The 15,937-nt window shown below is 44.9% G+C and overlaps 1 protein-coding gene across 9 annotated transcripts in view; it reads right to left on the bottom strand.

The window, feature by feature from the left end:
* MCTP1 (multiple C2 and transmembrane domain containing 1) overlaps positions 1-15,937 on the bottom strand; it is a 381,506-nt gene that overhangs the window by 217,704 nt on the left and 147,865 nt on the right. The window lies entirely within an intron of this gene.

Raw genomic sequence — 15,937 nt, 5'->3', positions numbered from 1 at the left:
TGCAAGCACGTGTGTAAAAAGTGACAGCATTCAAAGGGAGATTTCATTCCAATTTTATACTAAGAGGTCTAGACATAATACATCTTACATTGTTTCTTATTTCATTGGTTTTTCCCATTTTCTAGAAAGGTCAGAGATGTAGAATTGTCCTTATTGAGTGGCCTGAGCTTCACCTGTCTACAAAAACAGAGCTGATGAAGCCAGACTACCTCCTAAATCCTCAAAATGGGGTCTCAAAATCTTGTAAGGGAAGCTTTGGCCCTAGTTTTCCAAGATTTCTCTCTCAAATATCCATCATGTAACTGGATGTGAAAGAGGTGCTTCAATCTCCAAGTTTATGGCATTTAAGCACTTACTCTGGCCTGGGGTAGATACAAGATATCAGGCTGTACACAGTCCACGTCACGCATAATACAACTAATAACAATAATTGTGGTATTTGTTAAGTGCTTACTATATGCTAGGCACTCTGCTAAGTGCTGGGGTGCATACAAGCAAATCGGGTTGGACACAGTCCCTGTCCCATTTGGTGCTCACAGTTTCAATCCCCACTGTATATAGATGAGGTAACAATCCCCATTTTACATATGAGACAACTGAGGCACAGAGAAATTACGTGGCTTGCCCAAGATCATAGCAGAAATGTGGGAGAGGCAGGCTTGGAACCCAGATCCTCTGACTCCCAGGCCCATGCTCTTTCCACTAGGCCACGTTGCTTCTTGGTTGTTTAGATGAAAATAGCCTGATTGACCAGGGATATGGGATTGCCAGACTCTTCCTCAAATTCACTAGCCGTTTAACATACAAACACTGGTTTAGTGATTAAAAAACCCTACAGAAACAGGAGTTTCTATGGATTTGAGGGCACATATGGTTCAGAGCACAGAACGTGTCACTTGGGAAATCAGAATTATTAAAGTGACATACTGCCCACAGTAGAAGGAGGAAAACAAACAAAAATATTCACAACTAGAGAGGTCAAAATACATTGAGCAGACATATATACAAGAGTACTATGAGGGGTATACATAGGTTCATAAGTGCTAGGATCATTTAAGCACAAAACTGGAAGAATTTGAGAGGTTCCCTCATTAATCATATTTATTGAGCACTTACTGCATGCAGAACACTGTACTGGGTATTTTCCATCTTCCTACTTCCCAGGCTGAAAGAGGGGATTAATGGAACACTGAGATAAAAGGAGCATTAGAGTATCACTACCTTTCAGTAATAACAGGATGGACACGCTAAAAAACCAAGCAAAGCTTTGCAGCTCTTAAATTGCCTAACTTGATGAGTATGCACCCAGCAAGAATTTTGGGCTTAAAACAAGACTCCATTTAAATGAAAAGAAGCCTTCCATAATATGGCTCAGGAAATCATCCTTCAAAATATAGGGAATTTATAATACAAAAACATGAAATATTCCTGCACTCCTGTGGAGTGGCCATTGTCGATGTCAATTTGGGTGTAACTCCACCTGGACCCCAAAGACTCTGCTCCAGACTGGTCTCTAAGGGTTTAAAGTGATCAGGATGATGGGGAATGAGCTCAGCTTCATGATCAATCATATTTATTGAGCACTTACTGCACGCAGAGTACTGTACTATGCGCTTGGGAGAATACAATATGAGAAGCAGCGTGGCTTAGCGAAAAGAGCACAGGTTTGGGAGTCAGCGGATGTGGGTTCTAATCCCAGCTCTGCCACTTGTCTGCTGTGTGACCTTGGGCAAGCTGCTGAATTTCTCTGTGCCTCAGTTATCTCATCTGTAAAATGGGGATTAAGATTGTGAGTCCCACGTGGGACAACCTGATTATCTTGTAACTACCCCAGTGCTTAGAACAGTGGTTGGCACATAATAAGCACTTAAATACCATAATTATTATAGAGAAGCAGTGTGGCTTAGTGGAAAGAGCACGGGCTTGGGAGTCAGAGGGCATGGGTTCTAATCCCGGCTCTGCCACTTTTCAGCTGTGTGACTTTGGGCAAGTCATTTAACTTATCTGTGCATCAGTCACCTCATCTTTAAAATTGGGGATTAAGACTGTGAGCACCACGTGGGGCAACCTGATTACCTTGTATCTCCCCCAGCACTTAGAGTCCTTGGCACATAGTAAGCACTTAACAAATACAATCATTATTAATACAATATAACTGAGTTGGTAGAAATGTTCCCTGCCCACAAGAGAAGCAGGTGGCCTCGTATATAGAGCATAGACCTGGGAGTCAGAAAGACCTGGGATCTAGTGCCGGCTCTGCCATTTGTCCGCTGTGTGACCTTGGGGAAGTCACTTCACTTTTCCGTCTCTTAGTTACCTCATCTGTAAAATGGGGATTAATACAGTGCACCCCATGTGGGACATTAGGCCGCTGTGGGAAAGGACTGTATCTCTTTTTTGCTGTATCATACTCTCCAAGTGTTTAGTACAGTGCTCAGGATACAGTAAGCATTCAATAAATTCGTTTGAATGAATGATACGGACTATGTCCAACCCGATAACTTTGTCTCTAGCCCAGTGCTCAGAACAGTGCCTGGAACATAGTAAGTACTTAACAAATACCATAAAAAAGAGCTTATGGTCTAGAAGGGGAGACATTAATATAAATAAATAACAAGTATGTACATAAGTACTGTGGGGCTGAGAGAGGGGTGAATGGCTCCTACTCCATTCTGATCCTCCTTGACCTCTCTGCTGCCTTTGACACTGTCGACCATCCCCTCCTCCTCCATACCTTATCTCACCTTGGCTTCACGGACTCTGTCCTCTCCTGGTTCTCCTCTTACCTCTCTGGCCGATCATTCTCGGTCTCCTACGCTGGAGCCTCCTCCCCCTCCCATCCTTTAACTGTTGGAGTTCCTCAAGGGTCAGTTCTTGGCCCTCTTCTGTTCTCCATTTACACTCACTCCCTCGGTGAACTCATCCGCTCTCACGGCTTTGACTACCATCTCTACGCAGATCTACATCTCCGCCCCTGTCCTCTCCCCTTCCCTTCAGGCTCGCATCTCCTCCTGCCTCCGGGACGTCTCCACCTGGATGTCGGCCCGCCACCTAAAACTCAACATGAGCAAGACTGAGCTCCTCATCTTCCCTCCCAAGCCCGGTCCGCTCCCAGACTTCTCCATCACCGTGGATGGCACGACCATCCTTCCCGTCCCGCAGGCCCGCAATCTCGGTGTCATCCTTGACTCGTCCCTCTCGTTCACCCCACACATCCTATCCGTTACCGAGACCTGCCGGTTTCACCTCTACAATATCGCCAAGATCCGCCCTTTCCTCTCCACCCAAACGGCTACCTTACTATTACGGGCTCTCGTTATATCCCGGCTAGACTACTGTGTCAGCCTTCTCTCTGACCTCCCTTCCTCCTCTCTCGCCCCGCTCCGGTCTATTCTTCACTCCGCCGCCCGGCTCATCTTCCCGCAGAAACGATCTGGGCATGTCACTCCCCTTCTTAAACAAGTCCAGTGGTTGCCTATCGACCTCCGCTCCAAACAAAAACTCCTCACTCTAGGCTTCAAGGCTCTCCATCACCTTGCCCCTTCCTACCTCTCCTCCCTTCTCTCTTTCTACCGCCCACCCCGCACGCTCCGCTCCTCTGCCGCCCACCTCCTCGCCGTCCCTCGGTCTCGCCTATCCCGCCGTCGACCCCTGGGTCACGTCCTCCCGCGGTCCTGGAACGCCCTCCCTCCTCACCTCCGCCAAACCGATTCTCTTTCCCTCTTCAAAACCTTACTTAAAAATCACCTCCTCCAAGAGGCCTTCCCAGACTGAGCTCCTCTTCCCCCTCTACTCCCTCTGCCATCCCCCCTTTACCTCTCCGCAGCTAAGGCCTCATTTTCCCCTTTTCCCTCTGCTCCTCCACCTCTCCCTTCCCATCCCCACAGCACTGTACTCGTCCGCTCAACTGTATATATTTTCGTTACCCTATTTATTTTGTTAATGAACTGTACATCGCCTTGATTCTGTTTAGTTGCCATTGTTTTTACGAGATGTTCTTCCCCTTGACGCTGTTTAGTGCCATTGTTCTTGTCTGTCCGTCTCCCCCGATTAGACTGTAAGCCCGTCAAACGGCAGGGACTGTCTCTATCTGTTGCCGACCTGTTCATCCCAAGCGCTTAGTACAGTGCTCTGCACATAGTAAGCGCTCAATAAATACTATTGAATGAATGAATGAATGAAGAGTGCAGATCCTAGTGTAAGGGCAGCACAGATGGGAGTGGAAGAAGAGGAAATGAGGGTTTAGTCAGGGAAGGCCTCTTGGAGGAGATGGGCCTCCAATAAGGCTTTGAAGGGGGAGAGAGAAATTGTCAGATATGAAGAGGGAGGGTGTTGCAGATCAGAGGGAGGTCTTGGGTAATAGGCCAGTGGCAAGATTGAATTATAGTGAGTAGGTCGTGGATGGCACGACCATCCTTCCCGTCTCTCAGGCCCGCAATCTCGGTGTCATCCTTGACTCGTCTCTCTCGTTCACCCCACACATCCTATCCGTTACCAAGACCTGCCGGTTTCACCTTTACAATATCGCCAAGATCCACCCTTTCCTCTCCATCCAGACGGCCATCTTACTGCTACAGGCTCTCGTTATATCCCGGCTAGACTACTGTGTCGGCCTTCTCTCTGACCTCCCTTCCTCCTCTCTCGCCCCGCTCCAGTCTATTCTTCACTCCGCCGCCCGGCTCATCTTCCTGCAGAAACGAACTGGGCATGTCACTCCCCTTCTTAAACAACTCCAGTGGTTGCCTATCAACCTCCACTCCAAACAAAAACTCCTCACTCTAGGCTTCAAGGCTCTCCATCACCTTGCCCCTTCCTACCTCTCCTCCCTTCTCTCTTTCTACCGCCCACCCCGCACGCTCCGCTCCTCCGCCGCCCACCTCCTCGCCGTCCCTCGGTCTCGCCCATCCCGCCGTCGACCCCCGGGCCACGTCCTCCCGCGGTCCTGGAACGCCCTCCCTCCTCACCTCCGCCAAACTGATTCTCTTCCCCTCTTCAAAACCCTACTTAAAACTCACCTCCTCCAAGAGGCCTTCCCAGACTGAGCTCCCCTTCTCCCTCTACTCCCTCTACCACCCCCCCTTCACCTCTCCGCAGCTAAACCCTCTTTTCCCCCTTTCCCTCTGCTCCTCCCCCTCTCCCTTCCCATCCCCTCAGCACTGTACTCGTCCGCTCAACTGTATATATTTCCATTACCCTATTTATTTTGTTAATGAATTGTACATCGCCTTGATTCTATTTAGTTGCCATTGTTTTTACGAGATGTTCTTCCCCTCGACTCTATTTATTGCCATTGTTCTTGTCTGTCGGTCTCCCCCGATTAGACCGTAAGCCCGTCAAACGGCAGGGACTGTCTCTATCTGTTGCCGACTTGTTCATTCCAAGCACTTAGTACAGTGCTCTGCACATAGTAAGCACTCAATAAATACTATTGAATGAATGAATGAATGAAAGTGTGCAGGCTGGGTTATAACAGGAGAGCAGTGAGGTGATATAGGAGGGGGAAAGGAGATTGAGTGCTTTAAAGCTGAAAGTAAGGAGTTCCATTTTGATGCAGAAGTGGATGAGCAACCGCTTGGTGGCTCTTTAGGATTGGTGAATCATGAACTAAACATTTCTGTAGAAAAATGACTCAGGCGGTAGAGTGAATTACAATCTGGAATGGGGAAAGACAAGGCAGAGGGGTCAGTAAGGACGCTGATACAGTAATCGTGGTGAGGTAGGATAAATGCTTGGATTAACATGGAGGCAGTTTGGATGGAGAGGAAAGGGTGGATTATAGCGATGTCGTAAAGGCTGAACTGACAGGATCTAGTGACAGACTGAATATGTGGGTTGAATGAGTGAGAAAGATAAGTGAGTATAATACCAAAATTAAGGACTTGTGAGACAGGTAGAATGGCGGTGACGTCTACAGTGATAGGAAAATCGGGGGGAGGACAGGATTTGGGTGGGAAGACAAGGAGTTCTGTTTTGGAGCTGTTAAGTTTGAGGTGTTGGCAAGACATCCAAGTAGAGACGTCCTGAAGGAGGGGGAAATACTAGACTGAAAAGAAGGACAGAGATCCAGGATGGAGATGCATATTTGGGAATTGTCCACATAGAGATGGTAGTTGAAGCCATGGAGCAAATTAGTTCTCCAAGAGAGTGGGTGTAGATGGAGAATGGAAGGCGACCCAGACTGAGCTGCATGGGGTTTTGGGGTACTCTGTTCTGAACCATGAACAGAGCCCTTTGGGAACTTCCAAAATTTTCCAGGCTTCCCTAAGGCATAATCCCCAATACGCAAGGGTACTACTGTGTGCTCTGCATATAGTAAGGGCTAAATAAATATGATTGAATGAATGAGTGAAATGAATATGGATTTATGGTCCCTTCCACTTTTGATCCCAGGACTGATAAAACCCAAAAAATTTCCAATGAGGGATGAAAAGTCCCCAGATGGTGGCTGTCTGGCCTAACTCTTTGAAACCTGGCCTCATCTAATAAAAAATAATAACAGTGGTATTTATTAAGCATTTACTATGTGCCAAGCACTTTGCAAAGTGGTGATAAACTACGGTCAGATCCAACAGTTGAAAGGGGAGGGAGAAATGGATTTTTTTGTTGTTGTTAATGTCTGTTCCTCCTCTAGACAGTGAGATCATTGTGGGCAGGACTGTGTCTGTTGTTATACTGCACTCTCCAAAGCGCTTAGTACGGTGCTTTGCACACAGTAAGTGCTCAGCAAATAGGACTGAATGTATAGTCATTACCCTCTAATCACTCTAATCATTATCCTCAACTTCACGACATTCTCTATAGTTCCAGTTCCCTGGAATCCTTACCTACCCAGACCTAACTTTGCTCTCAATCCATATAATCAAGTGAAATCTTCCAAGGCAGTAATAATAATAATAATGGTATTTGTTAAGAACTTTTTATGGGCCAGGCATCATTCTAAGAGCTGGGGTGGATATAAGATAGGTTGTACACAGTCCCCGTCCCCCACAGGGCTAACAGTCTTAATCCCCACTGTACAAATGAGGGAATTGAGGCCCAGAGATGTTAATTGACTTGCCCAAGGTCACACAGCAGACAAATGGTGTAGCCAGGATTAGAACCCATGACCTTCTGACTTCCAGGCCCATGCTCTATCCACTAGGCCATGCTGTTTCTCTAATCTAAGCAGTTGCTCTCTGCCAAGCACTGGTGCAGAAACAAGATAATCAGGTTGCACAGAGTCCCTGTCCCACAGTCTAAGAAGGAGGGAGTAGGATTTAATCTCCATTTTCCTATCAAATGGGCCTTCCGGCCTGTTTGGGCAATCCTTGTGGCTCAGTTGTTGGAAGCCAGTCAGCAGCTTCTTGCATCTTTTCAGGTGCCTGTAAATGTGACTTGCATGAAACCCGGGACTAACGTTTTCAAATATTCCCGGTTCATTTTTCCTAAGCAAGTTTATTTTTCTAAGCAATTTTATTTTTCCTTTGAGCATTCTAAGCTATCAAAGTCGTCAGTGCTGGGCTTTGCGTTTCTTCCACATTGCAATATTTAATCGAGCCACAAGATGGCACTAATATTTGCCGAAGTGGCCTAAAATTTGGCAGCTCTCAAACTTTGTCTAATCACAGCCCATTTCAGTTACATTTTTTTTATTTGAAAGACCATTAAAAAGAAACAACAAAGAAGATCACTTTGGTGATGATGTGAAATGAAGTGAAGGCGAGACTTGGGGGGAAGTAGTTACAAGCAAGGGTCTGGTATTTTGATATTGTCCTCTCCACAATTTTGACCAGCTTTAGACTTCACAAATTTTATTCTTCATTTTCAATCTTTCTGGTGATAAATTGGAGTCTGGCTATAAACGTCAAACTTCACAAAATATAACACTGTGTCTTTCCCTGTGGGAAAAGTCTTTCAATTTGAAGAATATTTGTTACTGTGATTCTTTCTGAATCCAAAGAGCAAGGCATAAATAATAATAATGATAATAATAATGTTGGCATTTGTTAAGCGCTTACTACGTGCAGAGCACTATTCTAAGCACTGGGATAGATACAGGGTAACCGGGTTGTCCCACGTGAGGCTCACAGTCTTAATCCCCATTTTACAGATGAGGTAACTGAGGCACAGATAAGTGACTTGCCCACAGTCACACAGCTGCCAAGTGTAAGCCCATCAAAGGGCAGGGACTGTATCTGTTACCGATCTGTCCAAGCACTTAGTACAGCGCTCTGCACATAGTAAGCGCTCAAATACTATTGAATGAATGAAAGTGGCAGAGCCGGCATTCGAACCCATGACCTCTGACTCCCAAGCCCGTGCTCTTTCCACTGAGCCACACCGCTTCTCCTGAGTTCTCACGACAGTGCAATATGGGTGTCAAATTCAAAAATAAAAATATTCCTTCTGGAAGGTAAGACCCTTGAGCATTTTCAAACCATCCCTTGGGATTTGGGAAGAGAGCATTTAAATATTGTCTAATCCTTCCAGAAATGTTCTCTGGGAAATGTCCTCAAACCAAGCGGCTACACTCTGGAAGCAATAAGCACTGTGCACACAAGATGGCAGCCTCTCTTCTGTGAATCCCTGATTCTGGAGAGCACAAGGATAGGAGTGGTTACCCGACTTGATGAACATGCTCAATGTGGAGTAGTTCTTTGGGATACCGACACCTTTTAGAGATGATGCAAACTCCACTACAAACATAATGCATATTAAAACAAACAATTGCCCCATTCTTGCCTTAAAATTGTATTTATAACTTTTATGGATGTTAATGAGAGAAAAACCAGTTCTTGACTGGTACCAGAAACTTCACTATATTTATAAAACACATCGAATATTAAGGATGGAAATAGTATACTGAAAGGGTCATACCAACCTTTTTGACTCTGAACAGCTTCCCCATAGATGACACTGTGACTGATTTCCCTGCTGGCTGAGTCTATTTTAATCGATCCTATTTGAGCGCTAACTGTGTGAAGGCCACCGTGCTGACCGTTTGGGAGAGTACAACAGAGTTGGTAAACACATTCCCTGCCCACAATGAGCGCACAGTCCGGTATTTGTCAATCACTGGCCTCCAGCAGAATTTGGGTGGGAAGAAGAATCTGATGGCAGTCCCACGTTCACTGTTGCCTAGTCACACGTAGGCTTTCAGTTTTAAGTTCAGTTTTCCTCAGGTTTTGTGTTAGTTCATAGTACTGTGCTGACTTTAAAGTTATTTCGAATCATCTGCACGTGCCTTAAGTGAAGAGACACAGGCAGAATCAACTCGTTGTGATGCTTCTTGTTAAAATCACTTCTCCTCTAAGAGAGGCCTTCCCTGTTTAAATCCTCCCTTCCCCATCTCCATCTGCCTTCTGCAGTGCCTACGCACTTGGATCTGTACCATTTAAGCACAATATTCACCCCACTAGCCCCACAGCACTTTTGTACATATCCAAAATGTAATTTTAATGTCTGTTTCCTCCTCCAGACTCTAAGCTCCTTGTGGGCAGAGAAGGTGACTACCAACTCTATGATACAGTACCCTCCAAAGGGCTTAGCACAGTGCTCTGCTCACAGTATCCACAAGAAACATATTCTAAATGGAATACAAACATATACATACTTACAAGTAGTACAGACTAATTGAATGCACACTCAAGTACTGAGGATGAGTTTAAATTATTAAGTGCTCAAGATGGCTTTTGGGTTGAAACAATTTGGGGGTGCTGGGAATTAATTGGGGATGATTTCTTGAAGGAGGAGGGAATTTAAGAGGGCTTTGAATATAGAGAGAGTTGGGGTCTGTCAAATTTGAGGAGGGGGGGATTTCAAGACAGGGGAACAGGGTGAAAGGAAGGAGACTCGGAGTCAAGAGCAAGGTATGTGTATGGTTAATGGACTACATCTTAATTTGGCCATCTTTTCTCTGGTAGTGTTTTTGTAGGCCCTCTTTTCAGGGGTTTACCGGTACTCACTTTCTGGTCTTTTACGCTTTCTGTGCCCAGATCCTGCACAAAAACCATCAATTCCCACTGGTCCAGCTGCTATTTGCAAGTAGGTGTCAATCAACTTTACTCATCCATCTCCACCTCAGCCCAATCCCACATATCCTGTTAAAAGATCTTCTAGACAAAGTGAGCCTTCTACCACTATCTCAAATGATCGAGTATGGCAAATAGAGCAACTCTCCAAAATCCTTCCCCGAAAGGATACCCAACTGCCTCGTTATTGACATCTGGACATTCTCTTAACACCTCATTTCAATCAAACTTATCTCATCTTCCCACCCGACCTTTTCCTATCCCAACTTTATCACCATATACATCATTACACATCTCCCAAACCTGCAAATTCAACATTATTCTTGACTCCTCTCTCAATCAGCCCGTAACCAAACCGTGCCAGATCTTTCTTCACAAGATCTTTAGATCCTGTGCCTTCTTCTCCATCCCAATTGCTACCACACCAATCTAAGCCTGTCAAACCTTGCCCCAACCACTGAATCAGTCTCTTTCATGACCTCTAAAAGCAAACAAAAAACAAAACTAAAAACTGTGCATGTCACCCCAGAGCTCAAAATCTTCCAACAGTCATCCATCCAACACCATATCAAATACCAACTCCTCACTGTTGGCTTTAAGTCACTCAATCATCTCTCCCTCTCCTAACTTTGCTCCTTTCCCACTATAAGCCAGCCCCCATGTGTCAATCCTGTAACACCAATTTACTGAAGCTCGATCTCACTCTCTAACCATCACTTTGCTCACATTCAGCCTTCTGTCTGGAACACCAATGCCCTCCTCATCTGACAGACCACCATTTTCCCCATCTTCAAAGCAGGAAACGTGTCCAATAACTCTGTTCTGCTGTACTCTCCCAAGTACCCTGCATGCAGTAAATATACAGTAAATACCACTGATTGAAATCATAGCTCCTCTAGAAAGATTTTTCTAATTTCTCATCTCCCCAACTTATTCAACCTCCCTTCATCATCGCTCACCTCAAGATTACTCTTCCCCCTTTCCAAAGCCTTAATAAAGGCACATCTACCCAAGCCCTCCTTTCCTCTTCTCCCACTCTCTTTTATATCGCCTTGACTTGCTCCCTTTGTTCTTTCCCTACTCCCAGACTCGCAGCACCTATTCACATGGATGTACTTTATTTATATTAACGTCAGTCTCTCCCTCTTTAGACTGTAAGCTCATTGTGGGCATGGAATGTGTCTATTGTTGCATTGTACTCTCCCAAATGCTTAGTACAGTGCTCTGCACACAGTAAGTGCTTGATAAATATGACTGACAATGAAAAATTGTAAGCTCCTTGAGGGCAGGGATCATGAGTGCCAGTGTATTATTCAGTGTTTTTAAGAGTTTAGTACAGCGCTTAGTATAACACTTAATATCATTGATTGATTCTGAAATAGGACCTTCCTCTATAAAATCTTTCCCCATCTTTATCATGATAATGGAATGCCTCACTTTTTTTCCTTTACCTCAAAATAGTGTAACTAATCCTTGTATTTTTTATGTCTTATGTTTGCTATATATATATATATATACACACACACAAACACACACACACACACATATATGCACATAAACACACTTTCAAGTCTGTCTTCATTGATGGTATTTAAGATTGGCTGTTCCTAGAGGGCAGGGCTTTGTCTCGTTTTTGGTAAAACTACCACAGCAAAGCCCACATGGGGGCATTTGAGGTATTAGAGAAGCCTCATGGTCTAGTGGAAAGAACACAGGCCTGGGTTCTAACCTCAGCTCTGCCACATCTGCTGGGTGATGTTGGGAAAGTCACTTGACTTCGCTGTCCCTCAGTTACCTCATCTGGGATTAAAATTGGGAGCCCCATGTGGGACATGGATGTGGACTGTGTCCAATAAGGTTATCTTGGATCTACTCCAGTGCTTAGTACAGTGTCTGGCACATAGCAAGTGCTTAAATACCATTAAAATAATGAATGATAAGGAATTTCAAAGCAATTCATTCAAAAGTAACTTGATACATTAATGGCCCTTGTCCTTATAAATACTACTCTAAAACTAATGGAGTCAAATCTCTTGCCATTGGTGATGAATGTGGCCTAATATGTTCTCACTAATGAAACTTAGGCTTCTTTGCAAAAGCTAAAGGAACACATTCAGAATCAACTCATTTCCATACATTCAGTCACTCCTCCAGAACATGTAAATTAAAATTGGCTATATTTTTTTGCCAGATGCAAAGTACAGGATCTCTTCACATCATTCCAAAAGGAACCCACTAAAATAGCAGAGACTTCTGAACGTGCAAGTGACATAGGAAGACAACCTCAGCTGAAGCCTTTAAAAATGGAAGTATTGCCACTCCTTAAACTGAAAGAACAGGTAACATCTCGTTCATTGTTAATACAAATGACAAGGCCACTTATTTCACGCTCAGATTCTCTCATTTCCTTGCTGCTCATCCCTGATTTGTGACTGCAAGAAAGAAGAACATAAAAGCTTACAAAACTAAATAAGATTTCCTTTTACATTTATATGTGGTTAACATCCAAACAGATATGGTCTTGCCATGTCAGCAGGTCCACTAGGCAATATGTCAACAAAGAACAGTCGCAAAATGTTTTGTTAAAAAAAACCCTTAGGCACACATAATAGACTGTATGTCAGTGCAATGTTCAGCCAACTAGTGAAAGATCCTTCAGCCTAATTTACACAAAAACAATGGCCAGGGATGTTATTTGCCACCTACATGAATCACACTTCAGGAGATTCCTGAAGGTAAAGTTAGATCATTAAAATAGTTTGCCCAGATTGAGAACCTCATTCTAGGACATATAACAATACAAAAACCAGTATTATTTCCTTGAATAGATTTAAAAAATTATGTAATCATCTCCTGTATTAGTGTGAGAAAGAATCAAAAGATCATCTGTCACCTCTAGAACACTCTTTCCAAGACGCATCATAACAAACATTTTGATCATGCCCTTGGCATTGAGTTTTTTTTTTGGGGGGGGGGGGGTTGTGGCATTTGTTAAATGCTTACTCTGAGTCAAGCACTAAGCACTGGGATAGATACGAGTTAATCAGATGGGATACAGTCCATGTCCCACATGGAGCTCACAGCTTTAATCCCCATTTTACAGATGAGATAGTGAAGACACAGAGAAGTTAAGTGAATCTCTTGAGGTCACAGAGCAGATGAGCAGCGGAGCTAGTATTATTCAATCATTTATTGAGCACTTGCTGTGCGCAGAACACTGTACTAAGTGCTTGGAAAGTACAATTTGGCAACAGACAGAGGCAATCCCTACCCAACAACGGGCTCACAGTCTAGAAGGGGGGCACAAACAAAACAAATAGGCAACGATACCATCAAAATATTGAATTATAGATATATACACATCATTAATAAAATAAACAGAGTAATAAATATGTACAAATATACACAAGTTCCGTGGGGCAGGGAAGGGGGGAAGAGCAGAGGGAGGGAATAGGGGTGACAGGGAGGGGAGGAGGAATAGAGGAAAAGGGGCTCAGTCTGGGAAGGCCTCCTAGAGGTGGGATCTCAATAGGCCTCTGAAGGTGGGAAGAGAGCTAGTTTGGCGGATGGGAGGAGGGAGGGCATTCCAGGCCAGAGGTAGGACGTGGGCCAGGGGTCGACGGCGGGACAGGTGAGAATGAGGCACAGTGAGGAGGTTAGCGGCAGAGGAGCAGATTGTGCGGTTCGGGCTGTAGAAGGAGAGAAGGGAGGTGAGGTAAGAGGGAGTAAAGTGATGGAGAGCTTTGAAGCCAATAGGGAGAGTTTTTTGCTTGATATGGAGGTTGTTAGGCAACCACTGGAGATTTCTGAGGAGGGGGGTGACACGCCCAGAGCATTTCTGTAGAAAGATAATCCGGGCAGCAGAGTGAAGTATAGACTGAAGCAGGGAAAGACAGGAGGATGGGAGATCAGAAAGGAGGCTTATGCATTAATCCAGTTGGGATATGATGAAAGATTGTACCAGTAAGGTAGCAGTTTGGATGAAGAGGAAAGGGCAAATCTTGGTGATGTTGTGAAGGTGAGACTGGCAGATTTTGGTGATGGATTGGATGTGTGGGGTGAATGAGAGAGCAGAGTCAAGAATGACACCAAGGTTGCGGGCTTGTGAGACGGGAAGGATGGTAGTGTCCTCCACAGTGAGGGGAAAGTCAGGGAGAGGACAGGGTTTGGGAGGGAAGATAAGGAGCTTAGTCTTGGATACGTTGAGCTTTAAGTGGCAGACGGACATTCAGGTAGAGACGTCCTGAAGGCAGGAAGAGATACACGCCTGGAGGGAGGGAGAGAGAACAGGAAAGGAGATGTAGATTTGGGGGTCATCTGCATAGAGATGACAGTTGTAGCTGTGGGTGCGAACGAATTCACCAAGAGAGTGAGTGTAGGTGGAGAACAGAAGGGGATCAAGAACTGACCCCTGAGGAACCCCTACAGTTAGGGGAGGGAGGGGGAGGAGGAGCCCGAGAAGGAGGCTGAGAATGAACAGCCAGAGAGATAAGAGGGAAACCAGGAGAGGATGGAGTCCATGAAGGCAAGGTCAGATAAGGTGTTGAGGAGAAGGGGATGGTCAAGTGTCCAAGGCAGCTGAGAGGTCGAGGAGGATTAGGATAGAGTAGGAGCCATTGGATTTGGCAAGAAGGAGGACACTGGTGACCTTTGAGAGGGCAGTTTTGGTGGCAGGGAGGGGTTGGAAGACAAATTGGAGGGGGTCCAGGAGAGAGTTGGAGTTGAGGAATTTGAGGCAGTGAGTGTAGACAACTCGCTCTAGGAGTCATCTACACTTAGAATCCAGGACCCTCAACTCGCAGGGCATGCTGCCTCTCATCCTTCACTTGGGTACATAAGCTATAGTATATGGAAAAAAGCAAAGGGCTCCTGGAGTCCTTTTAGGCAAAAGTGAAATGCTTGGCACCACTCTCCCCAGAGTCAGAGCTCAGCTTTTTAGGTCACTGCAAGAGTTTTTCCTCTTCTTCCATTCCCTTTTGAATCACCCGGACCTTCTTTCCCAGCTCCACAGGACTTTACATATCTGTAATTTATATATTTATATTAATGTCTGTATCCACGTCTAGACTGTCAACTCCTTGGGGGCTGGGAATGTGTCTGTTATACTGTTGTGTCATTCTCTCCCAAGTGCGTAGTACAGTGCTCTGCCCACAGCAAGTGCTCAATTTAATTAACTGATTCTTATTTTTATTTTGTTAATATGATATGATCAGCAAACTCCCTCTGCTGCAAGTAGCTGAATCAGTTCAGAGAATCAGTCACCAAATCAGATCAGCAAACACTTCCACTCAGACACAGAGTGGCCTAATGGAAAGAGTATGGGCCTGGGAGTAAGACCACCTTATTGGGTTCTAATCCTGGCTCTGGTAATTGCTTGCTGTGTGATCTTTGGTAAGTTGCTTAACTTCTCTGTGCCTCCATTTCCTCAACCGTAAAATGGGAATTAAATGGTATTTGTTAAACACTTACCATGTGCCAAGCTCTAAATTGAACACTGGGGTGGGTACAAGCTAATCAGGTTGGACATAGTTCCTGTCCCACACAGGGCATGCAGTCTTAATCTCCATTTTACAGATGGGGAAACTGAGGCTCAGAGAAGTTAAGTGACTTGCCAAGATCATACAGCAGACAAGGGGCAAAGCCAGGATTAGAACCCATATCCTTCTGATCCCAGGCCTATGCTCTATTCACTGGGCCAACCTGCTTCTCAGCAAGACTCCTGAGTCATTACAACCCTGTAACAATTGCCATAGTGGAGTTAATCTTCTTCATCAGTCCAATATTCACTCTTGCACAATCATCAATGGTATTTGAATCCTTACTGTGCTCTGTACACAGAGCCCTGTACTAAGCATTTGGTAAAGTGCAATTATTAGTAAATCCATTCTCTACCCACAACAAGCTCTAGATTATGGCAGAGGATGCTT

Source organism: Ornithorhynchus anatinus, chromosome 1 (genome assembly GCF_004115215.2).
Source record: "Ornithorhynchus anatinus isolate Pmale09 chromosome 1, mOrnAna1.pri.v4, whole genome shotgun sequence".
NCBI classification, from domain to species: domain Eukaryota; kingdom Metazoa; phylum Chordata; class Mammalia; order Monotremata; family Ornithorhynchidae; genus Ornithorhynchus; species Ornithorhynchus anatinus.
The sequence above is the reverse complement of the archived record's forward strand: the minus strand, read 5'-3'. Positions and strand labels throughout refer to the sequence as shown.